The sequence below is a fragment of the Spea bombifrons genome, chromosome 5, assembly GCF_027358695.1.
Source record: "Spea bombifrons isolate aSpeBom1 chromosome 5, aSpeBom1.2.pri, whole genome shotgun sequence".
In the NCBI taxonomy this organism is placed as follows: domain Eukaryota; kingdom Metazoa; phylum Chordata; class Amphibia; order Anura; family Pelobatidae; genus Spea; species Spea bombifrons.
This window is the reverse complement of record NC_071091.1, coordinates 21,953,853-21,961,477: the sequence shown is the minus strand read 5'-3', so window position 1 is coordinate 21,961,477 and position 7,625 is coordinate 21,953,853. Positions and strand designations below refer to the sequence as shown.

The following is a 7,625-nucleotide window of genomic DNA, read 5'->3' as shown; positions in this document are numbered from 1 at the left end:
TTGTATTTTCAGACATTGTCGTATTATCTTAAATCGTTGTGTCTTGATCTGTTTACAAGATCATTTATTTAATCATTAATAGATTGTATTAACGTTTGTTGATTCTGTAGTGCAGTCTGTTGAGTGGCAATGGTGTCGTCCATTTCTTCTGGGTTTCTTCCAGTTAAGTAATTTGGGTTGTGCTTAAGGGGATTGAACTTGTCCTGAGTTTGGCGAATTGAGCATCAATAAGAGGCACTTTACTCCCCTATTTTTGTAATACACATGCTACACATTAACTCCCATGATGTAGAACCAATAATAGTAGGAATAGTAGCTGGTAACTGTAGATCGGGCTTTGGGGGGCTACCATAAGTATTCAGTACAAACACTAACTTTTGTTGACTACATCTGCAAAAATATTCAGCAGCCATATTGCTGCCTAGACCTCATGAGAATTGTAGTTAGAGACTGGGGTTGTGGTGTCCTACATTACACACTAACTTCAGCTCCCATGATGTATAGTCAGCCATTGCTGGCTGAACACAATTGGAATTGTAGACTGGGTTAGTTGTGTCTAATATTTACCTCCCCAGATATTGTTTACTATTGTACAATATCATGTTGGTCTGTTAGCTACTACTACCACGGTCGTATGATTTTTCATATTAATTGTGACGGATCGTCCTGTGCCCCAGACTGGACACATCCGCCCGTCGGCTCCTTCCTTCTCCCAGTAAGCGGACACGCTGTGGCTGTCCGAAGAAGGCAGTCACAGACCAGCACTTCCCTCAATCATGAGACAGGACTTCATGCTTTGAGGTTAAAACAGAACTCTCTTTATTACAAACACACAGAATTTATATACAATCTCCATTCACTGTGCACCGAACCCAACCCCCAATCCTATCAGCCACATCCCATCACAAATCCTATCAGCCACATCCCATCACAAATCCTATCAGCCACATCCCCTCACAAATCCCATCGGTATACAGGGGATGTCTCAGGTGAGGGGATTAAGGGATACAATGGGTTCCCCCACCTGTGTTATCCCCCCTGTAGTGCGGGTGCCGTCTGGGCAGACAAGGCTGTGCTGGCTGATTAAGAGCCCCAGCCAGATTATAGGATCGTCTCTTTGAAGGCTGGTGCTGCAGCCACATTCAAACCGGGTACACATAAATATAATAATAATAACAGTGAAGATCAGACATGGTTCTTCACATTAATGATTTTCCATACACCAAGAAACCCCTCTCCTGAGCGAACAAAAGTAGACAATGTAAATGAGGTAAGGAGGTATTTGAGGTGGGAGAAAGGAAAAGTAGGGAGGATATTTTTCCTCCTGGAAAAAATCCTTTGGATGACCATGGCTGAAGGGCCCAAAATCACAGAGGCAAACACTATTGGTATGACTTAAATGCTTTATTTTGTTTATATATTTTTCTGTTTTCTGTCAAAATAAAAAAAACAAATTAAGATAGGAATGTTATTCACAATCAATTTCCTTTAAGGAAGCACAATACCTAACAATCTGTTGATGTTTATGATAATTTGAGCAAGTTATTGAATTTATTTATATTTATGCACTTTGGTTTTAAACTAATAGTTTGTATGTAACCTGTTTGGGCATTTGTTTACAGGCATTTTAAGAGCTAATGTTGAGACAAAAGCTCCAGCTTTCCTGAGAAATTCTAAACAAAGCATCTCCTTCAATGGAGAGTCGAAACCTACACGACACTGACATTTGGATATTGGATAACCAATAATAATAACAAATTGTCTCATCCATACTTCCATTGATATTTTTATTGACTAATATAGCAATAACCCTAATAATGAAGACCTGGATTGAGCCGGTGGTTGCTGGAGCCCAGGTTACTGCATCATTCTATGACACTGGATTGCTAATGGTGGTCAGAAATCATTATAATAGAACTATTGCGGCTTCCAACATTTCTGAGGAGGATGCATTACAAAAAGGCATCTCTAATTTTTACATAACATACAATGTGATTATGGGTTTAACCCCAATTCTGTCTTCCTATATTCTGGCAAAAATAGGTGACAAAATTAGTAGCAAGATCCCAATATGTATACCGCTGGGTGGATACCTAGTATCAAGGGCTTTCCTATTACTTGTCATTCTTTTGGACTGGCCTATAGAGGTGATGTTTGGTTCTGCTGCTTTAAATGGTTTAACTGGGTGGTTCACATCCTATTGAGCTGGAGTTATGGCCTGGGCCTCACAGTGTTCCTCGGAGAGCAGAACATCTCTTAGACTCATCATCATTGAACTGGTGTATGGATTGGCAGGCTTTGTTGGCAGTTTGATATCCGGTCACATATTTATCAATGTATACTTTACAAATCATCAAGGTGCCATCCTTGCTTACTGCAGCACTGCCTGTTATGCATTGTGTGTCCTTTACAGCATTTTTGTTTTAAGACCACCTGAAAAAACTGAAGCCGAAGAAACAAACAATGAGGACAAAATCATCAAAAAAAGTCAAAATGATCAAATGAACTCAGAACAAGGCAGTTTGTTGACTGAGAAGTCCACTGATGTCCGTGTACCTGACAATCAAAGCAACATGTCACCATCAAAATGGATGCTTATTACCATGTTTACCAGTGCAATCGTATTTAACGTGGCTCTTACTGCAACAGAAGATGTGATTAATGTATTTGTACTAAAAAAGCCCTTAAGCTGGGGTCCAGTTGAAGTTGGTTATGGTTACACTGCAACCTACATGACTTATATCACTAGCTTTTTGGGCGTTTTTGTTCTTTCCAAGTGTTTGAGTGATATGAGCCTGATAATTATTGGAATGCTGTCATTCAGCTCTGGGATACTTATAATGGGCTTTGTGCGCTGGACTTACATGTATTACATTGGTAAGTAACACATTACATGTGATGCTTCTTTGGAAAGCCTGCACTCTTTTCTAACACTAGCAGAATATTTTGTAGAACATTGTTCATAATATCTGTCATAGGGTTTTCTTGGCTTACCTCCTTAGTATAACCAAATTCTGTTCCATTTTTCTACCTTCAGACATTTGGACTACATGAAGGATATTTCTTCCTGGTTCCCATTATATTTTTATTTAATATATGTAACTTTTGAAAAATATTGCAGTTTGCTTGTTTCAAAACAGTTCTAGTTTTTGCATAGTATCATGTTTTAAGGCAGTAACAGGGTTGGCTCAAGACATTGTGTTGCCTGGGTCCGAGTATGAAATGCTGCCCCCCAGCACCACCAAAACTAAACCCACACCCATCATGATTAATAAATTCACTTTTTCCTACTCTATCATACTCACGCTCTCACGCTATAATTCACACATTCATTCACACTCTCATACTCAACGTCTCCCTACCTTTTCCACTGACTGCTTCTCTATCCCTGTCTCTTTTCTCGCAGCTCTATGTCTTGCCTCTTCTCTTGCCACTTCTCCCTGTGTTTTTTCTTCATCCACTTCTCTATGAACCTGGCCTCCTGGTGCACTTCTTCACAAAGAGGCTGTCCTCATCTTAGTGTGGTGTTTGAGTAGCGAAAGTCACCCAAAATATTACATGACCAACAACAATGGCAGCCTCCAGGTCTGCATATGTGCTGTACATAGCACTGTATTTTACGCTCAAGGAGATTTTTTTACTATGGGACCCTTTTAAAAATAACTGCTTTAGCTTTAAGTATTTTCTTATCAATGAATGTGTGCTGTTTATTTCTTAAGTACCCAGCTACTACAAATCATACGTTGATAATACTGCTCTTTATAGTCTATATGTGATAACAGCCTATTTTTTTCTATATTCCAGCTCGGGTGGTGATGATGTTCTCTCTGATTCCTACACCAACAATCAGATCAATGATTTCTAAACACATTCAGGGATCATCATACGTTGAGCTTAGCAAATTTAGCATATTTATTCCCTAGCTGGTACACCAACAAGGTATAGTTTTGGCTTCCTGCAAGTGTAACTGAGCTAGTCTATAGATATATGTAGACACACATGTGAGAGTGTGTTTATTAATGTGTTTGGGAGTGCACATTTTGCAGCATACATAAATGTTTAGGTTTAAAGATAAATGTCCCTTCTACTATGAATATTCAGTGTATCAGCATTAGCAAATGAGGGGGGTCATATGAGTTGCCTAAAAGCAACTCCCTGTTTCTCTTACCTGTAAACAGTTGGATGGGGGGTTATAAAATCAACCAAATTATGAACCCCAAATATACCACCCAGTGCTGGAATGGAGAGCTAAAGTTTATAAAGATAGCATCTGGAAGACATGGATCCCATTGCATTCCTTCCCTACACTCTAAAAAAATCACCTCAAAATTTTAAAACTATATACACCAGTCAGCCATACCATTATGACCACCTGCCTAATATTGTGTAGGTCCCTCTTTTGTTACCAAAACAACCTTGACCCGTCAAGGCATGGGTTCCACTAGACCTCTGAAGGTGTGCTGTGGTATCTGGCATCAAGATGTTAGCAGCACATCCTTTAAGTCCTGTCTCCTAGTAAGCAACGCACATGCACTGTGTGTTCTGTGTTCTGACACCTATCAGAACCAGCATTAACTTTTTCATCCATTTGAGCTACAGTAGCTCATCTGTTGGATTTCACCACATGGGCCAGCCTTCACGCCCACATGCATCAATGAGCCTTGGCTGCTCATGACCCTGCTGCCAGTTGACCACTTTCCTTCCATGGACCACTTTTTTTTTGTAAATCAGACTTTATTATTTTACAACAAAGCATACACAACAGAAGGGAAATAGGAGGGAACAAAATAGGGGGGGGGGGGACATTCCTGCGAAAAGCAGCCATAAGTCAAAAAATCCCGACACAGCAGGATAGTGCAAATAACAATGACAGCAGATATGACATCAGAGCCCCAACAGAGCGTACAGACAACCCAGCACCCGCAGCCCGGAGGGGGGTACCAGAAACGAATGAAGGAAAATCAGCCAAACAGAAGCCGAGAAGAGGGGTCCGCCAGGAACTGGGACCAGTAGAACCAGGTACGACCATGCCGTTCGCTAAGACTATCAGACCTGGCCACGAGTTCCTCCATTTCACGAACCTGTTCAACCCGCAACACCCACTCCCGTATAGAGGGCGGAGATGTCGCACCCCAATGAAGGGGAATCAAAGCTTTAGCTTCATTCAACAGGTGTCGAACCACCGAGCGCCGATACACTAAGACGGGTTGGGAGGTAAGATGCAGCAAATAGTTAGCAGGGGCGAAAGAGGGTGGGGAGTCGGTGAAGCGAGGAAGGACCCCACGGATAGCGGTCCAAAAAGGGACAATCAAGGGACAATCCCACCAGATATGAAGCACTGACCCCACCGACTGCCCACATCGCCAACAGACATTGGGACACTCAGGAAACATAGCATGTAACCTAACCGGTGTGCGGTACCAACGCGATAAAAACTTGAAGGACATCTCCTGTGATCTAGAATTTAGGGAACAGCCGTGTGTCAAAGTAAAAATCTTACCCCACTGCGCTGCAGTCAAAGTGACAGTAAGCTCTGATTCCCATTTACCCACATAATCAGGTAACGGGGCATCGTCGGCGCCCAGCAGGAGCTGATAGAGCAGAGAGATACCGTGGGGAGGCAAAGCATCTCTAGAGTGCAAAGCCTCAAAGGGCGTAAGATCCCGAATAAGGCGATGCTTCTGAGGGATAGAAGCAACAAAATCTCGCAACTGCAAGTATTGAAGAACCTGAAGAGCGGTGGGGGCAACCCCAGGGAGAAGGCTAGACAGAGGCCGAAGTTCACGACCCAGCATAAAGGAGCACAACGAGGGGGAGTCCTGGGATGGCGACCCCAAAAAGGCACCCCCAGACACACCCGGGGGAAAATCTGGATTACCACGAAGCGGAGCCATGGGCGACGGGTAAGTCAGCAACTGGTACTTACGAGAGACAGAGTGTAACACCTGTAAGGTAGCCAATACAAAGGGATTACCCCCGACCTGCTTCCGCGCCACCGAAGGAGCCAACCAGGTAAGTACCCTGAGCGGTACCAGACAAGCACACGCCTCCAAAGGCACCCACAATTTATGGGAAGGGCGATACGTCCATTCCAAAGACCGTAAAAGATGGCAAGCAAAATAATAAGAACGGAGGCAAGGCAACCCCAAACCACCCCTCACCTTAGGTCTCTGCAACACCGCCAGGGCCAGTCTAGGGGACTTCTTAGCCCAAATAAAGGACAGGAACATCGAGCGCACCGTCGATAAAAAGATCCTCGGCAGAACAATAGGCAAGGCCTGCAACAGAAACAATATGCGGGGAAGGACGTTCATCTTAATGGCATTCACCCTACCAACCCAGGACACAACCAAGGAGCCCCACGTGCGAAGGTCAGAGGGGGGAATTGCATCAAGCAGAGGGGGGAAATTAAACCGATACAGAAGAGATAAGTCCGCAGTCAACCAGATCCCCAGGTGGCGCAGTGCTTGAGAGCACCAACGGAAGGGAAAGGAGGAGGTCAAAGAGTCCACCTCCGCCCTAGGCAAGGAAATATTTAATATCTCAGATTTCGCCAAATTAATTTTCAGATTAGAAAGACTACCATAAAGCCGAAATTCCTCGAGGAGCACGGGGAGCGAAACATGGGGAGTCTCGAGTGCAAACAACATATCATCTGCAAAAGCCACCGTTTTGTGTTGCCATGGACCACTTTTGATAGGTACTGACCACTGCAGACCGGGAACACCCTGCAAGAAATGCAGTTTTGGGGATGCTCTGACTAGCCATCACAATTTTGCCCTTGTCAAAGTCGCTCAGATCCCTACGCTTGCCCATTTTTCCTGCTTCTATCACATCAACTTTGAGAACGAAATGTTCACTTCCTACCTACTATATCCCACCCACTGACATGTGCCATGATAACAAGATTATCAGTGTGATTCACTTCACCTGTCAGTGGTCATAATGTTATGGCTGATCGGTGTATACACCCTTTTACCAGATGCCCTAAGAGATTGGAGAATGCATTGCATACAAAAAGTGAAAGATTTCTTTCTGAAAAGATCAGAAGCATGCTTCTAGAAATGGTTTTTTTCTGATTTGTTTGGGTTTTGGGTTATTATAAGTTATAATATAATTATATTCCTATAGTGACACTTGAATCTCTTAATATCTTTATTAGTGATATTGCAGATGGTCTTGATGAAAAGGTATGTCTATTTGCTGACGACACAAACATTTGCAACAGGGTTGATGTTCCTGGAGGAAGAAGCCAAATGGCAAATGATTTAGGTAAACTGGAAAAATGGTCAGAGCTGTGGCAACTCGCATTCAATATGGATACTTGTGCAAGGACTCAATTCAACAAAATAACAGTTTTGACTGTGGCGTCTTTACTATTCTAAATGCTCACTGTATTATTTTTGGGAAGCCATACCATGACTTTGTGAGTCACCATGTCCGGAAATGGATTGCTGTTAACTAGGGCTGCAACTAACGATTATTTTAATAATCGATTAGTTGGCCGATTATTTTTTCGATTAATCGGATAAAAAATGCAATTTTTTTTAATTTAAAATAATGTAATAAAAAACGTACAATTTACACTTTCATCTCTTTATTGTAATGGTCTCTCTCTATTCACC

The 7,625-nt window shown here is 42.6% G+C and overlaps 1 pseudogene; it reads left to right on the top strand.

The window, feature by feature from the left end:
• Positions 1-1,817: 1,817 nt before the first annotated feature.
• Positions 1,818-3,923, top strand: LOC128496970 (thymic stromal cotransporter homolog; annotated as a pseudogene).
• The last annotated feature ends 3,702 nt before the right edge of the window (positions 3,924-7,625 follow it).